We start from the raw sequence: 22,731 nt of genomic DNA on the forward strand, positions 1-22,731 counted from the left end.
ATGCCATTTTTTGTTGGCCCAGGCCGAGGCGCTGGAGGCTTTTGAATTTGTAACTGTAACTTTAACTTTAACTGCTATGTTGGCGTATGGTGCAGTTGTTGTTGTTGTTGTTGTTGTTGTTGCTGCTGCTGCTGCACCAGAACGTAGCCGAGTTGCCACACCTTTTTAATGTGCTGCCCTCATTGGCATTGCCTATGCTGAGGTTTTGTTTTTGTTGTTTTCTGCCTCAGTTTCAGCTTGTTGTTGTTGTTGCTGTTGTGTTTTTGTTTTAATGTGCGCCCGCACACTTTGTGCCCACACACACAGACACACACACACACACACACACACACATGTGTCGACAAAAAGGAAAGTTGGCAACGCGAATGCGAAAAACTCAACCAGAGACCAGAGCTGAGCTTTGTAGATCAATCTTAGCTGCGGACTTGGACTACCTTTTGCCGTTAGCCGGCGGCGACGGCAGCGGCAGCGGCAGCGGCGCTCACTAAAATGTTGTTTGTCCTTGGAGAATGTGGCGGAAAAAATAGATAGAAAAAAAAAAAACATTACTCACATATGTAGCTAAGTTTTTATTATAATATAATATATAGACACACACACACACACATACACGCATACACATGAATACACACGCATATATGTATCTATACATCTATATGGAGCTGTGTGTGGATCGTGGCGTTGCCGTTAGGTTTCACGTTGGCGCCGCACCCATACCGTTCATGCCCCTCCCAGCTGCCCCCACTCCCCTCCGCGCCCCTTCCGACCACTGCCCCTAGCCCCTTTTCATTCATGCCATTCCTTTGGCTATGGCAAACGTCAGATTTAGATCGGCTGGCAATCATTGCCGTCAATAGTCATCAACTTTATTATTGCTATGCTAGTTGTTGTTGTTGTTATTATTATTGCCATTATTGATATAGCCTAGCTCAATACATATATCTTACAGTTCGCCTTTGTTTAATTGTTTCGATTATGATTGTAGTTTTTTGTTTCTGCTTTGTTTTTTGTTTTTGTTTTAGTGCCACGACTTCCGTCTGTGCACTCGACAGACAACTTATTTCACCCGAGTCGAGCCTTATATTGGGAGTCAGCATTTAGCCGAGATAATCAGCTAATAGATTCATTAAAATTGAATAGAATTTCCGTGCAGGCATCGATATCGATATCGATACTTGGAGATGCTGGGAAGGTTCAGTTTACAATTCGTGCCGATATTTGCTTTATCTGAAGGATATATTTAAAAAGCGTGTATTCCATTCCATTCATCTGTCTGTCTGGTCGTGGCTTAGCTTTTGCTATTTACGATATTATTTTCAGTAATTTTGAAGTTTAAGAATTTGAGTTTTTCCTACATTCATTCGTGTGAAAAATTCCCATATAACAAATTTATTAAGTAACAAATTTATTAAGTAGATCAATTTTATAGCCATAAGATCTTATGTACGTATATATACTTCTCATAGAGCCCTCACCCAATCAACAAAAATAAACAACTCAGTGTAAGGCTAAAGAAAAATCTCTGTCTTAAAAGATCTACCCTAACATTATCGGTAAATGACCTACACTACAAGACCATAATGAAACCAATGTAGACGTATGGGATTCTAATCTGGGGCACTGCCCGCTATTCCGACTAACACATCATACATCAATTTAAAAAGAAAGCGCTGGGCGCGTTCTCCAATGCATATTTACAAACTTTACGAGGAGCTCCGAGTCCGTTGGGCATATCAGCAGAATTCTAGATTTATCAAAGCCCATAGGAATCGTATAGACGACACAAACCACCAACAACTATGCCAATAACTCAATCAGCAATAGCACCACCCGCTTTCCACATCGATAAGGTTGAATCTCTAGCCACTATTTCCGGGTCTAGTCGTTAAAGCAAAAATGCAAATGTTTACGTAACATTATATAACATAATAATAACATAATTTGCTGATTCTTCTTCTTCTAGGAGAGATGTCAAATAACAAGGTTTTTCTTATTAAAAACAACCTGATAAAAAATATATAGAACTGTAGCTATTTGGAAAAGGAATATATTATTATATTAGTCTTATTATATATTAGTCTTGACGTTGTTAAATTATCATCTATTTGAAGCATTTCAGGCATTCATCCCAGTTTAACTCCTACTTGGAAAAGGATTAAGGGGAGTCTGGAATGAATTATTGAATTATTGTATTGAATTATTGAATTGAAAAATAAAGAGTACTTATATTATTCTAAGTAATAGTTAGTGAAATATTTATATATGTATATATTTAGTTTATTTAAATAACTATTTTACATTTTCACTATATATACTATTTATATTATTTATATAAGTACATATTTCACTTATATATTTTATTTTTTTATTATTTTTTAAATATTTTTTTTTTTTTTTTTTTAATATCTGATTCAGTGTAAATTGTTTGTGTGGACGTGACTGTGCCAGCAATTCCCATTTGCAATTTCAATTACGAAATGTGGATTAGCAATTGATGATTGATTCAATGATATAAATATATCCACAATACAATCATGGATCATTTATTGCTGCATTTGGAAAAGCTGAGTAAAAAACAGATCTGTGGGTAATGTAGGAAATCAAGTACAATCTTTATTGGGAATCTAAATGGGAAATGGAAATGGGAATGAAAAATTTCAATTATTGTAAATTATCCCGAAAAGTTTTGATGCAACAGTTAGAATTGTATTAAAGTTACAAAAAAAAAAAAAAATAATTATAATAATAATAATAAAAAACAAAACAAATAAATTAATAAATTAAATATTTAGAAATTAATAAATAATAAAAAAAGAAATAATGATAATAATAATATTATGAATAAAAATAAATAAAAGTATACAAAGTATATCTCTGTGATATTTATAATCTAAATAAAAAATATTCATATTTTCTACTAAAAAAAAAAAAAAAAAAAAATCATAATGGAAGGCATAAACCTCATTAATTCATATAATATTAACTTAGTAGAATTTTATTTTCTTAATTTAATTTATTTTTTAATAGAATTTTAATTTCTGAAATGAAATTTGTATTCAAATCAAGTGGGAACTCAGAATATAGGAACATATATGTACATAGTAAACCCTTGCATTTCACTTAACCGCCCATGAATACTATATTCATTTTAAAAACATAAATATTTATTTGTATGATGATTTGTATGATGAAAATACTAATAATAATGGGCCATTAATTGAAAAAATACTTTGTTCGCAACTTTGCGTAGTTAAATCATTATAAAGAGATCGTTTTAATTTCTATTTGCATACGGTCACACTTATCTGTCTGAGGCAATAACTAATGCAATAACTCTTTATCCCACAGTGACTGAGCCACGTTTCATACTGAACGGAATTTGCATAAAGTGCAATCGAGTTGGACAAGTTAACGTTCAGATCCTTGCGCCCACAATGTCAGCGAAATATTTCGCTAAATGTTTTAATGTTGATTGTTTATCATTAGCATATTTACGATATGCAATCGTAATCGCAATCGCAATCGCCTCCTGCTCCCTTCACTCCAGCTCTCCTGTTCCCCTGCTCACCCACTGGTTCCTCTGGCATGTAACGTTTCACATTCCGTTTCGTTCCAGTTGCAATTTATTTCGTTTTGTCGTTTGGCCGAGAAGATTAATGGAAGTTCTATAAAGCTGATCATGTGAAATTGCTTGATTAATGAAGGCTTTTTCTTTAATATCGCATATATGTATATGTCTATACATAGATATATTGCTGTTCCATTTAGAGGCGACGCTCGATCTGTAATCTGTATCATTTAGCTTTTTGGTACCGATTATAGCTAGCATCGCCTGTAGTTATGTTGAGCAAATTGTGAAAATAACAGGAATGACAAATGGGGCCATTAGCTAATGCCGCGCATCAAGTCATTTATATAGTCGGGAGGTCATAAGTTCTAAATTGTGGGTCAGACTCTTTCCAGGAAAGAAAGTCTAATCTAACTTGTTGATTGATCAAACTAGATTTCAAATGAAATATGTGAAGCCTGAAATAAAATGTATGAAGTGAATATAAACAGAGTTGAAACAAGTCGAGTGTTATAGACTGCAGCATGCTCATTCATGTATTACTTTTAGCAATAATCAATCACAGTAGCTTATTCGATAAATCTTTGGTATATATTTCTAAAAATTAAATTTAAGATATACAAATATATGTGTCAACTTTCAATAGAAAATATATTATATAAATATTCATTAAGGGTTTAATTTAATTTAATATATATTTATTAATGTGCATTTAATGCATTTATTTCACTGCTCAGCCGAAAGCCGCGAAAAAGCTAATGTGAAGGCAGCTGAAGTCTCAATGCGCTCAGCTCCACTGCCCAACGCTTCAGAGCTTTGGCTTCGTCTTCGGCTTGGGCTTCGCCTTCGGCTGTCGCTTTGGCTTCGTCTTCGGCTTCGTCTCTAGCTTTGACTTTATCACATGGGCAATGCGCGCTTTAGTCGGTGTTGTGCATTCGGCCAGAGCTGACGTGAACACGGAGCAAAGAGAGCGTGCGAGCGAGAGCGAGAGAGAGTGAACTAGACAATACGAAAGAATTGAGCAACTAGCGAACTGACGACGGTTATTTATTTTTTTTGGTCGATCCACTGCAAACTTTTGAGTGAGTCTTGGCGCGCCAAGTGGAATTCAAATCGTCGCCCTGACGACGACTGACTGCATCTGACTGTTCGATTGCCGCAGGAGGCGGAAGAGGAGGAGGAGGAGGAGGAGTGGCACAAGTGATTTTCAAGAAGCCGTCGTCGAGTGGACGCATCGCGCTCTCCACACGTCAATTTCGCCGGTAGCCCAAATAAACGAGTGTCAATTTAATTCGCGACGGCCAATTAGCCAAGTCTGTTAATGGCCCTGTACCATCATTATTATTATGTGTAATAATTTTTTAGTTAAACGCCAAACAACAGTTATTTCGTTTGATAAATGGTCGCGCGTTAAATGTTGTTAATTTCTGTTTGATAACAACTTTTCGTTTTCGTTTCTTTTTTATGCTTTTTTTTTTGGTTTTTGATAATTTGCAAACACGACATGAATTACGATTTACAATTTGAATAATACAAAACAAATATTTTCGATAATTCTGTGCTCACTTTTTGCCCAAAACACAACAAAGAATATTTTTGTGTGTGTGCGTGTGTGTGTGTGTGTGTATTGTGATGTGTTTTTGGCTCAACCTGTTTTAGATCTGGTATCCCGAGCCAAGTCGAATTCCATCCACACATTGAGGTAAGCTGATTAATTCTTCTCTAATTATAGCCATTATTTGCCAACATTAAATAGTATATATGTATGTGTAAATGTGTATGTATGTATGCACATATATCAAAGTCAAATTTCAATCATATTGACCTAAGCAGACTGGCAGTCGCACAGTTGAAGTTATCGCCGATCTAATTTATGCCCGACTTGAGGCCAAAGTCTTGGACAAATGTGTCTCAGTGCTCCCAAGCGTCTAGTTTTCTGCAACGCTGCGCACTGAGCTGCCCCCCAGAGGAAGCTCCAAGCTGAACTTGGGGCCAGACAATGCGCACATGAATGAAACACCTAGAACACCGAGCAGCGATAGTCGACGATCGTATACCCTTGCTAACTGGCCGATCAATTGCCATTATTTTGTGGGGTTTTAATTAAAATTTGTTTGATGATCTATATTTACGAGTTATTTATAAGGTCTGGATTTATCTGGAGCTTATGCTTCTAGAGTAGCAAACATTCGTGAATTTCGATATCTTTTCTGTATTAATGAAACTTTGATGAGAAATATTTTCATTAGATTTTTCTGTTTTAACTCTATATCTTTGTGGCCTTCCCATACAAATTCCATAAAATGTGATTCAGATGTCCACATTCACCTGTTTTTGCAGGTGTTGCATGTTTAGTGACTTAATCATTCAATATTATTATATATATTATATATTATTATATATTATTATGTCAGTATTATATACTTGGGTAGGGTAGCTTAGCACACAGAGAATCGCTTCCGAGCCAGTTGCACTGAACCGCAACAATCAAGGCGATGCATGCGACCATCGATGCTCACCGGTGGCCACTGGCGCTGTCAACTTTTCGCTGACCTTGCTCCACACACACAGGCACACACACACACACGCAAATGTGTAGCAGGTGGCATGGAAAATGTTTGCTATTTTCAGACAGGAAGTGCATTAGAAGCGGAACATTTATGAATTCCATTCTAGATCTAGATTTAACACAAGTAAACACAAGTTCGGCATTGAATTAAATGTTTTCCTATACCATTATTTTCCATTTGATATGGGTTGGAAAGTCAAGGATTCGTAGTTCTTTTATGCCATTTGAAATTGAATTAAAAAAAAGGAAATTCAATGTGAATTATGTTTTTTTCCTAATTAGCATTTTTAGGCGTGGTCGAAAACAGGAAGCATATATATTTTTGATCTGGGTAGATAAGCGTGATGTTTAAGCTCTAGCTTCTTTTGCCTATCGGTCTATTAAAGTTAGAGATGTTTACTTTGTTATTATTTAATTGATTTATTATTATTTTAATTTAATTTAATATTATTGATGATAATATTATTTAATATTATTGAAAATGGAAGAAATTAAAATATATATTTCAGAATTTATGTATGTAAACAAATACATATATAGGTATATACATACATACATATACAAAAACTTTTAAAACAACTTCAATCATATTCTTTGACTCGCTTTGCATAGAAATAAGCTTATAGATAAAAATTTTAATATTGCTTGATGTTTTTTAAAAAGCTTGAAAATTTGTTCAGCGGAAACTGCAATTTGATGGAAATCAAATTTGTATACAAAAAAGTGAATCAGCTATGTTGAAAAATTTTCTGGTCTATAAATTTTAGTATCATATGAAATTTGTTCATCTTTCAAGAGCCTATAGGCAACGTGTAATTTTGGCTCATCTGAATAGGGTTGGCTACTAACACTTAAAAATATTGGCATAGGTATTGTATATTATATATGAATGTAGAATTATATATATCGGCATTCTGTATTAGTTCATGTTCTGATAGGCATAGGTTAATTTTATTCCATGCAATTTATTATTATCATACAACAGTTGCTTATGATAAGGGACTTTCTGATTTGGCTACATTTTAAAATATTTTGTAAGATATTCGTTTTTAAAGATTTGAATTTGATATGTGCTAGATGTATTTTGCGATGTAAAATAAATATTCACATTGGGTTGACGATGAATGTTATATAAATATCCTAATTGTCTGGGAAATGATATATTCCACGAATCGCTTGCCAAGCGAAAATCTTATTACAAAAGTGTAAATGTAGATCCTTGAAGAAGTTGCATGCCAAGCTTTGTCGAGCGGTGTGGCATCCTCGTTACGCAATCTCAGCAGGATGGCAGCGCCAGTTCAAGAAGAAGACAGTTCGAGAAGAACATTGATAGAGTAAAGGCGCTCTGAAGCTGTTTGAATTAAATCATTATATTCTTAACACACGGTTCATTCTATTAATATAAGAAACACACTCATTAAATAATAGTTGCTACGCACGTCGATGGCCCTCGTAGCTAGCACGTTTAATAATTTTTAGATTTATATTTTTTATATTATCTAATAAATAAATAATAATAATAATAGTTGCTACATATACATCTATTACTTATCCTATTTCTCACACTTTTAATTCAATTTATTTCAATTTCTTTTTCTTCATTAAATCAATTGGCCAATTTTCGGTTAGTTTTGGCATCTTTTTTCTTCAGTTGCTTTGTTCTTGTACGCAACGGAACAGCTGTTTGGCCAAAAGCCAAGTGCGCCGCCAGCCTTTGACCCGACCCAGTTCCATATGTCGCAGGTCCCAGTTCCAGTTCCAGTTCCAGTTCCAGTTCGACTTGCAGTTGCACCCTGCTTGACGCCCACCTTCATTTCATTTCATTCCGTTTCGTTTCGTGCCGTTTTGTTTCGTTTCGTGTCGTTTCGTTTGTCATGCAGCCACGTTTCGTTTCCATACCGTTGCTGGCGGTGCAGTAGCCGCACTCAGTGGACAGTAGACTGTAGACTGTAGACAATAGACGGTAGACGGTAGCCGTAGCTGTAGCTGCTTTGCCTCTCACGTTTGGCGGGTTCTTTTGAAAAGTGAAATAGAAATAATAATAAATCGGCTCGATCGATCGCAGCACCAAATAACGACTTTTTGGCACGCGCTGCCTTTCATTTTGCTGCGGCTTTATTTATGTGTGCACTCGGTGCGTGTTAACTGTAATTGATGTCCATGTTGCCGTTGCTTGTTTGTTTATTTGTTTTTGTTTTGTGCATCAAGTGAAGTGAATTAGTTCGAGGGCAGCGTGCGGCAGGCGACGTGCGACGTGCGGCGTGCGGAGTGCGGAGTGCGGCGTGCTCCAACTGGAAAAAGGTATTTTGTCATATGCATATTAATACAGTCGACCTCAAAAATTTTGGGCATTTGTATGTGCAGTGCGCCCTCGATCACGTGAAAGTACTCCAAGCTTTTCAATTTGCGCAATTCCATTTATCAAATTGAATACAAACTGTATACATACATATATCTTTCTCCTCGGGGTTTTTTTGATGGATTTTGCATGAAATTTCAGTGAAAGCATATTAGATCTGTTGACATAATTGATTTCATCTATTGCCTAAATTATAAATTCTGCCCTGATTTAGTTACCTCATATTTTGTTTACTTTATGGAAAGTTTTATGCAGAATCTAAAGTCGTAATCCTGAGGATTTGTTTTGCCTTGTCTGTATATATGATATGATCATCTATATATATGATTATGGGCTCTGTTAATGGTATGCAAGCTGCAAGCGTTTTTTTTTTCCTTTTGGTAAAATACTTTTCTTTTATGCTTTAGTTATATATATAGTATATATATATGTATATATGTATATATTGCGTTCAGTTTCTGTTACTGTTGCTGTTGCTGTTGTCGCTTTCTGGCTTTACTTTGGCAGCTTTCTTGCATAATAAACAAGATCAGCACACAATGTGCAACATTAGGCCAATGTTGGTACGTGGACACTGGCACCGGGCATTGGGGACACGACAACGGGCGCTAAACTGCTAAGAAAACAGAAACCAAAGCCAAAAGCAACAGCAACAGCAAGAGCAACAACAGCAGCAACAGCAACTACAACAAATCGGTGACCGAAAGCCAACGCAACAACAACAACAACAACAACAACGTCGACAGTCGACAGTGCCCGCTTTTGCTCTCGTTTTCAGTGCTCTGCTCTGCTCTGGGCTGCGTGCGGCACATGGCCAATTCGGATATGGCAACTGTATGTGGCATGCCACACGGCTGCACCGTGGCCCGTTGCCCGTTGGCCAGGCCATTTCAGCCCCAGTCTCACGTGCAGCGCATGCCGCATTCGTTGTGAACCTGCTGCCAAAATACAAATGAGATAAACAAACAAAACAAAACAGCTAAAATCGCCAGTCCCCAGCAGAGCTTGCCCCAGCAGCAGCCACAGCAGCGACAGTAACTGCAACTGCAACTGCAACTGTAACTGTAACAGTAAATGTAACTGTAACTGTGTCGCTCCAGCTCCAGCTCCAGCTCCAGCTTCAGCTTTAGATCTGCTGCTGCTCCATTTTGGCAATCTCTTGGTCTCTGCCAAAACAATTTGAGTCTGTCCGTCTGTAGAAAAAAAGTACAAGTATGCATATGTTTATATATAGACACTTGTATATACATTTATATGTGTGAGTATGCATAGACATACATATATGTATATGTATTGTATATATGCATATCTCTGCTGATATATAAACACATAAATCTACATATATGCATGCAAGTCTATATGTGTATGGATATATAAGAGTATATCTACGTATTTATGTACACACACACACTCACACAGACACATCATTATTGTAGAGTTATTGTCCATTGTGCTACAGTTGAGCAACTGCTGCAAGAACTTTCGATAGGCTGGACAAGTATTTGCTGCTATTTATAAAATGACAGATTAAAGCACACATGTATATGTATGTATATATTGTATATCATCGAATAGAAAAAGTTATAGAAATAAAACAAGTATAATTAGATTCACTAAATTCGATTGCTGTTAGACATTCAAGAATCAGGCACGTTCCTCAAGGAACTCAATGGAATAGCATGAGATTCTATCTATTGTTGAAATGTGTACTTCCTATATAGAGATAGAGAATTTGTAGCAAAAGGTATATATGTACAAAAAAGATGAGACTGAAAAGCAAGGAAGAAAAATTGCATGCGTCAATAAAAAAAATTGCGATAAAAGACAAAACAGTGAAAATATTGGGAGAAAAATGTGTGGAAAAAAAGTCAAGAAAATATTTGATCGATTAGGCTCAATCGAGTACTTACAGACTGAAGTGAAGTCTGCATATATGTATAGAAGAGTAATGTGCACAGAAAATAGAGAAAATGAAAAGTTAAATAGAAGGAGAGAAACAAAAAAATTTATAATTTTATAAGAAAAGGTAAAATGGTGATGACATAAATCGATTAAGGTCGAGATAGAGATGAGAGGGAGAGAGAGTGAGAGAGAGAGAGACAAAGAAAGAGAAAGTCAGAAAGAGAGAGAGATAAATGTATAGAGTAATATTTAGCTTAAAGGGGAGACAGGAAAAATAGCGAGGGAGACAGAGAAATAAATGTGCAGAATATTATTTAGTTACAAAGAGAGAAATAGAGACACAGAGAGAGAGAGAGAGAGAGAGAGAGAGAGAGAGAGAGAGAGAGAGAGAGAGAGAGAGAGAGAGAGAGAGAGCGAGATAGAGAAGGAACTTTTAAGCAGGCAAACGATTTTATTAGTTTGTAAAAAAAAAATAAACAATTATTATTAAGAAACTAGAGTGCATTGAAAGCAAATGAGAAGTCAATTGAGATAGATAGACTGCAATGGCTATGCAATGAAGACATAAACCAGCTGTATCAATTAAGAACGACTGAATATGAGAGATGATATGCAAAATCGGGCAGAGGCAGCGATAGTGTGTGGGCATAGCAAAAGCACTTTATTCAAATGGGTATTGACAGCTAACTGCTGTTGCAGCGCACGTTAAGCAGGTTCTACTGTACACACAAAAACCCATATTCCACTGCAGCAGAGTCCAGCAGCAGCAGCAGCAGCAGCAGCAGAGGCAACAGCGGTAACCGAGGCAGCAGCAGCAGCAGCAGCAGCCAGTGCAGCAACAAGTTTCAGCTGCAAAGTGCAGATTATTTGCTGGCATTGTAAACGCAAACGCGTGGCACGAGTCGAGACCCGTAATTGCCACATTGCCCAGAGAGACAGAGAGATAGAGAGAGAGATAGAGAGAGAGAGAGAGAGAGAGATTTGAATGGGGATTGGGAATTGGGAATGGGGCTTGGGGTTTGGAGATTAGGGATCGGGGACTGCGGACTGGGGACTGGGGGCATGCAGTGAGTGGCCGACAAAAGAAAAAGTTCCATCAATGCGACATTTGGCGACTTCGTGCCCTGCGATCTGCATTGTTTGGCAAATTTGTGTTGCTGTTGTCAGTTGTTATTGTTGTTGTTGCTGTTGCTGTTGTTGTTGTTGTTGTCTGGCTGTCTGATGTGTCCGTTGCGATGGCAGCTTCTTGTAATTATGTGAGTCTTAGCAATGGCCATGCAAAATGTTTATCTTTGTACTTGGCGTTCGCCTACGGCTGCCAGCCAGCAGCGCTCAGTGTGAAAAATGGCAAATGACAAGCAACAGACACTAGAGGCACAGCACACAACAACAACAACAACAGCAGCTGAGGCATAAGCCCATAAGACATAAGACATGCGACGTGAAATGCATCGCTCCAGTCTCCCATTGACTTGGACTCGAAGCTGTTCGGACTGCCAGACGCCCACGTTTCCATGTGCTCAAGTGCGAATGCGAGTGCGAGTGCGAGTGCTGCTGCCAGCCCGATGACAAAGTGCCACAGAGAGAAGGACGGCGCAGCGGCCAATGTGGCATGCCACAACAATTGCAGCTGCCACAGCAATAAAGCAGCGGCGAGCCACTCTAGCTGATAGCTGATTAGGCAATGGCCAGCGATTGGGCGAAGATTTTGAGTTGGAAATCGAGAAGATCTTGAAATGCCTTTGTTTTGGATTCAGGACAGACAGAGAGGGAGAGAAAGGCTAATAGACAGAGAGAGGGGGAAAGAAAGAGAGATAGTGAGAGAAGGTGGATGTGAGATGGTGAGTTAGAGATAGGTAGCTGGAGGTAAGGGAGAGAGAGAGAGAGAGAGGGATGTCAGATATAGAGATAGACACTTGGAGAGACACAGATGAAAAGAATGATAAATACTGAGAGAAATAGAGAGAAATAGTTAGACAAAGAATGAGCAATAAACAAATATAGAGTGAGAGAGAGAGAGAGAGAGAGAAAAAAATGTAGAATGAGTTATACAAATAAGCGAGAAATACAAATGAGTTAAAGAAAGAGAAAGTGAGAAAGAGAGAAAGAGAGGTGGACGGGGGAAAGAGTGATAAAGAGAGAGGAGTACGGGGGAACTAAGAGGAAATAACGATAGTAAGAGAGAGAGAGGGAAGGAAAAGTTAAGGGAAATAACGATTGTGCGCTATATATGTACAGAGAACTAAATTAAGACAAACAGAGAAAACGAAAGAAAGAAAGATATACTAGATACAGAGAAAGGGAGAAAAAGAGGTAAGAAGGCACATACAGAAACGGACAGAGAGAGAGAGAGGGGACTTTTTCTTGCCCCTAGCTGTAAATTGTCTAAGAAAACAAAATGTAGCCAAGCGTACCACGGGCCGTATGAGCAATGCGCGTTGGTAATCCAATATGTTTATGGCTGATTCAAGCAGTTTGCGCAATGCCAACAAATCAAATATTTTCGTTAGCCAATCGACAATTACTTTCGTGGTGTTTTCGTTTGAAATTCGTTCGAACTCGTTCGCAATTAATTGGATTTTGCTTTTACCTAAATTATATTCACGATAAGAATTAGGGCCTAAAATTTGTTGAACTCTCATTAAATGCACAAATTAATGAATGCAAATATCTAATTTGTAAGCATTTGCTGAAATGAATATATTTTGCTCAGACGTAGCAAGAGAGCAAATTAAACAACAATTTTGACTCAGATATTAAATCCAAGTCAAAATTAATTAATAAAGCGCTTTACATTGCTTGCTTATCATTTTACATCCAAAATCTACGAATGTGACAGGCGGATTTATGTGTCTGAAATACTGGTTTAGAATAAGCAAAAGCCTGCTATACCACAATATTTATGATTGGTCAACATTTTAGTAATTATTAATTATGAATGTTAGTATTCCTTTAATCAAGGAGACGAAAATCAAGTTTTTACAAATATTAGAAGATTTTGTTATAAAAATTGACTCGCATCTTTTATGCTCGCTTATTAAATGTAAACGATATACTTATTTAGAATGGAATTTTGGGAAAGTCATTTATCCTATATGTAAACGACTTTTATAAGGTATATGCTAGTCGAGAAAGACTTGTTAGTGCCATCAATAATTAAGTACATTCTAATATAGTTCTTTCGAAAATACTGTAGGGTATTCAAAAGCCGTACCTTTATTGTTATATATAGCTAATCTAGTTGCGATTATCCATGAATGCTGTGCACTTCTTTAGAATATAATATAGGGTATCTGAAAGTGTATCACAACTCTGTTGTTTTTTGTATAGAATTGACATAAGTGCAGGGTATATGCTCGTCGAGCAGTAATTATCAGAGCTAATAATTGGGACCATTCATTATACACTTATATGTTTATACAATCGAATATAGGATATCTATTAGATATGCAAGTCAAGCAGCAACGCTAGCAATTGTAAAATCGGCTTAAGGGTATCTGATAGTCAATCAATATACAACGCATTAGTCTCTTTGCTGCGTGGTACTCACTGCAGTATTCATTGGCAATAGAATATAGGGTATCTTACAGTCAGTGAGTGTACTACTGTTGACTGTTTCTGTTAAAATATAGAGTATTTGCAACAAGTGCAGGGTATATGCTAGTCGAGCAATTATCAAGGGAGTAAGTACATTTTAGTAATAGAATGTAGTGGTTGTTTATTCTAAAATATTTTGCTATATATACAGGGTATGTGATAGTCGAGCACTATAATAGTTCTAGTATTTATTTTCATTCGAATATTGGGTGTCTTACGGTCGATCATTATAAAACTCTGTCAGTGTTTTCTCCTAAAATGTTGATTAGTCCCGGCAAATGCAGGGTATGTGCTAGTCGAACAGCATCTGCCGATGGCAAGCCGATTTTAACATGCTTCGAATATTAATTGCAATTAATTTGAACATTTTTTGTCTGTTGTGTAATTATTTATTCGCAATTAAATTTCTATTTTGCAAAAAATAAAAATTGCATGCGAATATCATGAAATTTTGTTGAGTTCATCTGGCCGAGGCTGTTAACACGTTTCGTGTTAACGTAATGCAAATTGCAGCATGCAAATCCTACCTGCAACAGGCGATCTCTATAAGGCCGGACCCTATATGGAAGCAAGCGAGCGACTCGATCTGGCTTGCCCGCTGTGGGCGTTCAGAGTCGATCAAAGGTGCCGCACGCAATGGATGCGCATTCAGAGACTCCAAGAGCGGCGGAGGCTGAGGCTGTGGCTGGGGCGGAGGCTGAGGTTAGCTGAGGGCAGCCGGTTGGCTGGCTGGCACAGATTCTTGAACGTCAGCTGACCACGAATGGGCCACATTGGAGCCTTGTTAAGAATTTGGATGTGGCAACAGCCAGTGGAGCGCGTCACACACGGTTTATCAATGGCTGCGCCGTTGTGCAACAGCAGCTTCGAATCGAGCGCTTGTTGCACGTACGTACAATAGTTTCGTATTGCCAGTGTTGCCCCCAAAAATAAAAATCACACACACGAAAACCTTCTCCCGGCCTCGATGAGTCAACGGTGCACGGCCGTTGGCGAATGTGGAGCAGCAGCAGCAGCAGCAGCAGCAACGCCCACAGGGTGTGCCAAGCCAAGCCATGCCTTGTCACACAGACAAATATACGTTTATATATGTATATATATAGACAATGGCGCAACAATTTGCTTTGATTTGCTGTGGCAGCTTTTCATTTACATTTGACGATGACATGAGCAGCAGCAGCAGCAACAGCAGCAGCAACAGCAACAGCGAGAGCAGCAGCGAGAGCAAAAAATCATGACACTGCTCAAGGTACAATGTCAAGACCTCGCGCTACATATTCAATCGTAGTGGCAGTCGCAGTCGCAGTCGCAGTCGCAGTCGGGGTCGCAGGCGGCGGCCAGGAATGCGATGAGAGATTTCCCCATGCGGCTATTCTTGAAGAACACCTCTCGAATGCAACTGCAACTGCAACTGCAGCCATGCCGCAATGCCGCCATGCCGGATTGTTTCATTGAGTCATTGATGCATTGGCGGCTTGCTTTCAAATCGCAGACACAGTTGGCCAAGCGGCTGGCCTGGACACGCTCCATTTGCTGGCGGTGCTTCTTGGACAAGCCACTTGACGGCCAGCTGCCAGCTGCCAACTTAACAGTTGCTGCCGCTGCTTATTGACCAAGTTGTGGAGCTGGCGATGAGTGCGTGAGTGCCAAAAGGCAAAGGCCTGCAGCAGCTGCCTCTTGGCTAAAACCAATTGATTTTGATTGATGCTTAAGGAAATGCAATCGAATGGCAAATGATTCACAAAACTTCACTAATAATGTGATCAACCGACTTTAGCGTAGTGCGAACAGTTATTCATTTGGGTAGATGACCAAGCAACGAGTGTGATCAATTATTGCACAAGAACTCTTTAGTGCCGTTGAAATGAAGTCGACAATTTATTAAATTAATAAAAATGTGATACGATTAGCTCTAAAAAGTACGGGATGTACTCTAACTGCTAAGGTTTTTAATCGATGACACTAAAACGGAAATAGTTATCGATTTATCGAAATAAACTGGATCTGCGCGTGCTATACAGAGACCTTTTACAAAAGTTGCTAAGTCTTTAGCTCTTATAGGTGCTGAGATCGGACGGACGGAGAGACCGACATACGGAAAGACGTTCAGCCGTCGGGCAGAAAGACGGATAGACGGATGGACAGACGAGAAACAGACGGACAGGCAGATAGAAGTATGGATAGACGGATAGACGGACAGACAGACAGAGGGTCGGACAAACAGACGGACGGACGGATAAACGGAGTAATCAATCAATTTGATTCTATTGGATTAAATATTAAATTAAATTATTATTCACTTATTCACAATTTGATAATAATAAAAAAGTTCATATTAAGTATTTAGTATACTCATTAAAAATTTCCGAAATAATCAAAAATTGCTCAATGAAATAGAAAACCAAAACATATATTTGAGTAGATCGGGTTCAAGGGTCGCGATTTTAGCTGAATTTAGCTTCAGCTAATCCTTGGCTCGATCTGAGAACTTAACTATGCTTTCCCTTTCGAATGTTGTTCGGCCTATCTGACAGTCGAAATCTGCAATCGCTTTTGTGAGTGGCCAGTTGACGCCTCGCGTGAACCCTCACCTGCCCTCTTGTACCTGTTACCCCTGCCTCCGCCTCCGCCTCCGCCTCCGACAACGCCCTGCTCTGGCTCATAGCCCGCATTTCAATTCCAGTTCGAGTGTTGGCCACGCTCTCGTTTATAGATGAATTGATGGGGCGTTAGATAAGATATTGTATTTCCCAAATTTGCCTTAGTTTTCGCCTCAAATGCGAATTAAATTGCGGGAAAGCAAATAAAATCGAAAACCAAATCCAAATCGAAATCCAAATCCAAATCAAAATGGCGCAATGACATTTAAATTGGCTACGAATTTGCGGCCAGAAGCGAGCCAAAGCAGCGGCCGCCCTACAAACATGGCCCATTGTTGCCCGTTTGCTTGTTGCTTGTTTCTATTTGTTTATAACAACAACAACACAAACAACAATTGCCTGCTAACAATAAAACAAGCCAACGGGCCAAACAACTTGACAAAATGAAATGCGCTCAAATTAAAGAGTGTTTTTTTTTTTTTATATTTTATTTTTTATTTCGTTATTGCTTCAAATTTTAAGGCGGCTTTTTTTGGTGTTTGTTGTCGCTGTTGGTGTTGTTGCAGTTGCTATTGTTAGTGGCGCCCTACTGTAACGAGGCAGCAACAATTACAACTATAGAAATTATGACTGTTGATCTAATTATGGCTTTGACTGTGTCTCGCGCCAACCTTGGCACCGATTTTCGTTTCGAATTTCGACTCTATTTTTCCTTTCCTACCAGAAATTGTTGCGGATAAACAGACAGACAGACAGACGGATAGGCAGCCAAGCTTTCTCTGTCTGCGGCACATTCTAAGTCACGCCCATTTTCCATTGCCCAGTGCAGTGCCTGTGGCATGTGGCAGGCCTTCAATTAACGTTAATCAACTGTTGCAACTGCAACAACACCCACTCTCTGCGCTGGCTGAACTTTATTATTTCTTAAGGTGCAAGAGAGAGAGAGAGAGAGAGAGAGAGAGGGAGAGAGGGAGAGAGGGAGAAAAACACACAACTACAAAAATTGCTGTAAAATATTTGCGATAACAAACAATTATCTCGGCAGACCCGAAGATATATTAAGAAGCCTGTTGTTGCTTGTTGTCTCCTTTGCTAAATAACGAAAAAAGTAAAAGTTTCTGTTTAGCGCACTTTGTGCAATTTGACGCCGATAAAACGAAAGACTTAAGAAACGAACTTTAGCATTTTTGCGCCCAGGCAAGACAGAAATACACATGTACAAACACACACACACACACACACACTTACGGGCATTCAGCTATTTGGAATTGGGGTGTGGCTGGGCGAGGGTTGTATATTGGCTATGGCCCAAAAGCTCAAAGCCCCAAAAATGACTCCATTAAGTCAGTTGTTAGATTTTGCTTTATGGCTATATGCTAATTGTCTGTTGATGAATTGCGGCATTACAGTGCGGCCAGGCGTTAGGGTAGAGATACGGGTATACATATTTCGCTATGCTAAAAGAGACAGTTAATAATTGTGGATAGTTCCAAATGCAGAAGAAACTTAGAATAAATACTATAGAATATAGAATGTTGAATGTAGAATATAGAATATAGAAAACAGAATATAAAATATAGAATATAGCATATAGAATATAGAATATTGAATATGGAATATAGAATATAGAATATAGAATATAGAATATAGAATATTGAATATTGAATATAGAATGTAGAATATAGAATACGTAATATAGAATATTGAAGATAGATAATACAAATAAAGAATAATAAGGATAGATAGATAACAGCTAGCTGGCTGACTTAACAAAAGTTTTTAGATCGACACGAAAAAAAAAAAACAAAAATTAATTTTAATTTAATTTAAAAAATTTGTTCCATTGAAAAGTTTATTTTTTGTTGTTTTCTTATTGTCTATGGATAGGTATAAATCTGACAACTAAACTGACTAACTAAACTTCTCTCTCTCTCCCTCTTTCTCTCTCTCTCCCCTGAACTCTGTAATTATGTAGATATCGATTGCGATTGTTGTAAACAACAAGAGTGTATTTCAAGAAATGCTACTAGTTTTTTTTTTTTTTTTTTTTTTTTTTTTTTAATGTAGCTGCATCTATTATGAATTTATCCACATAATGTATGTATGTATGTCTAAATATATATTTATACAAGTTTGTTGATCATGAAATTGCTTTATGGCATGCTCACATTTAGATATGTAAATTTCGTGGGCGCGACTTTGTGGATGTAGTAGCCGCACAAAAGCGGAGATATATCCATATATAGATGTCTATCATAATGAATATATGCGTATATGGATGTATTCACATAGTATTCATGAATGTTGACAATGTCGCTTGGTGGCGCGACGGCCCTTTCACACAGTCGAATTCGGATTGACAATCGCTTCGATTAGCTGCATTATGGATAGCCATGCTCCATATGTGTGTAGCTATGCCCGATACGAAACATGAATACTCGGTCGCATATTTGCGGTTCGGCTGTCAGATTCGTTGCACTCATTAGGCCAATTGAATTGGTCGCTTGGCTTTTTGGCCGCCAGTCGAAACAAGTAATAATTGTGTTGTTAAGGCCGCTGGTAATTCGATATGATATATGTATATCCACACACACACACACAGACTCACGCATATATATGTATGTATTCACATATTCATATGCCGCTCGAACTAGCGCAGACACTCGAATCGTATGGAAATTAATCATTTCCCTTTGCTAGAATTTGCATGTTGGTTTTTCGGGTTTTCAGCTCAGTTTTCTGTTATAGTTTTCTTGCTCTTGTTGTAGTTGTTGTTGTTGTGTCGCTTTGTGTGTATCAATTAAAACCCAATTATGTTCGTAGGCATGTCTTGGAAAATATGCATCGAGATAATGGCTATCCGGTCATAACGGGTTTCACACACACACAAATATACATATACGCCCAAGGTTGGCCGGACTTCGACTGCAGCTCCAATAGCAACTCCGACTACTCCAATTTCAATTTCAATTCCAATTCCAATTCCGATTCCGATTCCGAGTCCGATCGAGTAGGTAATTGTCAGCGCACCCCGTTGTCAGCCAATCAGCATAACACTCAGCGGGCAGCCGTCGACAGCTAAAAATGATTGAAATTTATTTAAAGTCCATGAGCAAAGTGAATCGGAACCTTCGCAATGCGAACTGCCTACAGTGAGACAGTGTAAATTATTAGGACTTTCTTAATCATTTCGGGCGATTCTGCTTAATTTGCAATCAATTCAAAGCTGCAGCTTCTCTTTGATCTTTGGCAAACGGTAGAGAGTGAGGTTATTGCTCATTGGCTGTTCACCTTCGCAGCTCATTGGTTAGCTAGTTCCGAGCAGAGTTTGTTGTTCTCTGCATGGAACCAGTTAGAGGTTCACTATGCAGACCAAGTAACAATTGCTTGAATTAATGATTTATTGAAGAAATTATATTTCACTTAAAGGGAAAGAACCGTCTCAATGATCTTTAAATATGAATGACTACAGCTCGAATTATCTTTTTCTCTGTGAACTTTCATTTCTATTGATTCTTAAAGAATTTTGCGTCTGGGCTTTTTAATTATTTTTTAAAATTTTTATTTCAGATAGTATATAGTATGTACTTGAAAGTCAAAGATATAATTTCTGATGCTAATATCACTGCAGTGATATATGTCGGACTGATTGTGACTTGGAAGATCGATTGACAAACAAAAAAACTTCTTCGCACAAATTAAAGTTTATATCCAAAAGAGTTATCCTTATTGTTTATGTCCTTAAGCTAGATCGTTCTGTTCTCTCCGCATGATCGTAAATTCCCAGCTTAATGTGCTAAATTCAGCAAATTCTTGGTCGTATCAAGTGTCTGACCTCCTTTCCAGTTCAATCTATTAATTTTATGGCCTACACTCTTGGTGAACGTGGCAGAACCGAAGTCACGCAATGTTGCTGTAGTCAGTGAGCTTGAAAGATATATCCAATTTGATATGCGTGAAATATCGACAATGGAATAAATAAATATAGCTATATATATTTATTTTTTGTAAGTTAAGTTGCTCTAATTAAAGCCTTAGTCTTTAGTTACTTGACACCTTAAATTAGTCTGTTAAATTTAACAACATTGCGTATACGCACTGTCTGCCCCCTGCTATATTGGATTTCTAGCTTGAAAATTGCTTGAATTTTGCAATTGTTTATTTGATTTGATCCTCGAATTATGGAAATAATCAGCGTCCCAAATCATGCCACACAAATTTGTCAATGATGCAACATCAAGTGTATGTATGTGTCTATGCTTGTGTGTGTGTCTGTGTGTCAGTGCTTGTGTCTTTCTCTCACATTCAATTCGCTTCAGGCTCGCTCTGTTTTATATGCTCACAGTTTTGCTCATATTATTAGGAATTTATCGGGGCATTTGGATCACAGCTTGATGGGGGGCGTGGCACACATTGCGCTTTGGGTCAAACAATTTGAGATTACAATTATGTTAACATTATTTCATTTATTTTCGATCGCAGCAAATGAGGAAATTGTTTATTGAAATTGCAAAAACCTACGAGCATTGCGAGTATCTTAAAAATGTATCTATAAAATACAAAATTGCTAAGGCATGTGCCGCAGCCGAGATACTCGTAGGAAATGTGTTGAAAGCGTGCCGCAGAGTATAAAATGGAAATATTAAATATAATAATAATCATATTTCATGTTCAAAATAATAATATTATAGAAATTACCGTTGAGCTATGTCTGATGTATATTTAATGTCCATATTAACCTTTTTCAATTCAATCTGCTTCAATGATGACAAACAAAATCGATAATTGAGAGATTGTTTAAAGAGGGAGAGACTGCGGCTTGTAATAATAATATGGATTTGATCGATAGGTAAACATTGTGTGATGAATGTGAGATATATAAATATAGAGAGATGTAGAGATGAAAAGCTTGAGAATACGTTAGAGTGGGGAAGGGATTTACACATAACGAAATTTTAGAACATGGAAAGAGAGACAGAGATAAGTAGCGAGAGAGAGAGAGAGAAAAAGAGATGTAGATAGAAAGAAATAGATAGATTCATAGATATACAAGATTGAGAGAGAGTGAGAGAGTAAGAGAGAGAAAGAAATCAAGGTGGAGAGAGAAAGAGAATGACGGGGACAAGAGAGAAATCAAGAGTGAGAACGAGAGAGGGAAAGAATGAGGGGAGGAAAGAAAATGAGGAGAGGAGGAGAGGATAGAGAAAGCGAGAGTGGGTGAGGAAGAGATATGAAGAATGAAATAGAGAAAAAGGCTAACCCATAGGAAAAATCTGAATGCTTAGCGGGTGGATCAGAGTTGACCTATTCTACAGATAGTCTCGATTTATATGAGTTGACCTATTCTACAGATAGTCTCGATTTATATGATATATCATCTCCCTATTGAAGCAATGAAAACATTGCAATGCTAACTGAACTCGGCTGTTCTTGTGTAGATGCACGATAGAGGTCGATTATCTTTTGACTTTAATTTGAAGTTCTCCCCATTTATCTTATACTTACCCAAAGTGATGAGTCTAGCTGAATAATTCAATACAAAATACGAGGCCTGGATTTGTATGCTTATTTGTTGGATCTTTTTTGAATGGAAAACATTTCTATAGTTTTCTGTGATTGCATGTGGATTATATTGGCTACAAATTAAAAGTTTTGGATACAAATCAACATTATACATATATTGTAGGCTAAAAATCTATAACTGACACAGAGAATTTATTAGGGGGTTTCTTGTTTAATAAGTTAGGCTCTGTTAGTAAGCATTTTGCTTCGAATTCAAATTTGGATATTAAAAGCGCGCTTTGGCAATTGCCCAGTTGGCAGCTGGCCAGGTCGCCCTGTCGTGCTCGTGGTCGTGCTCGTGCTTGTGTTCGTGTTCGTGTTTGTGTCAATCGCTTGTTGGTGCTGTGGCAGCCACACGCGGTGGCCCCATCGATCCGATCAATCGATCACATTGTCCATGTCACATATGTCAGCCGGATAAGATCAGCACAGATCAGTAACTGCTCGAGCGATCACTGTGTGCCGCCACTTGTATCTGTATCTCCATCTGTGTCTGTATCTGTGTCTCTGTCTGTTGATGCAATAAACTTGTCATAAGCTCGAACAGCCTCTGATTGATGCCAAATTCAGGTCT

General features: G+C 38.0%; 1 protein-coding gene across 1 annotated transcript in view; it reads left to right on the top strand.

The window, feature by feature from the left end:
- The first annotated feature begins 4,494 nt into the window (after positions 1-4,494).
- Positions 4,495-22,731, top strand: part of LOC6584638 (arginine-glutamic acid dipeptide repeats protein) — a 57,184-nt gene continuing 38,947 nt past the window's right edge. Inside the window, exon 1 of the mRNA XM_032732305.2 lies at positions 4,495-5,270. The gene's annotated coding sequence lies outside the window, so the exon portion shown is untranslated. The remainder of the gene's footprint in view (positions 5,271-22,731) is intronic.

The sequence above is a fragment of the Drosophila mojavensis genome, unplaced genomic scaffold (genome assembly GCF_018153725.1).
Source record: "Drosophila mojavensis isolate 15081-1352.22 unplaced genomic scaffold, ASM1815372v1 contig_136, whole genome shotgun sequence".
In the NCBI taxonomy this organism is placed as follows: domain Eukaryota; kingdom Metazoa; phylum Arthropoda; class Insecta; order Diptera; family Drosophilidae; genus Drosophila; species Drosophila mojavensis.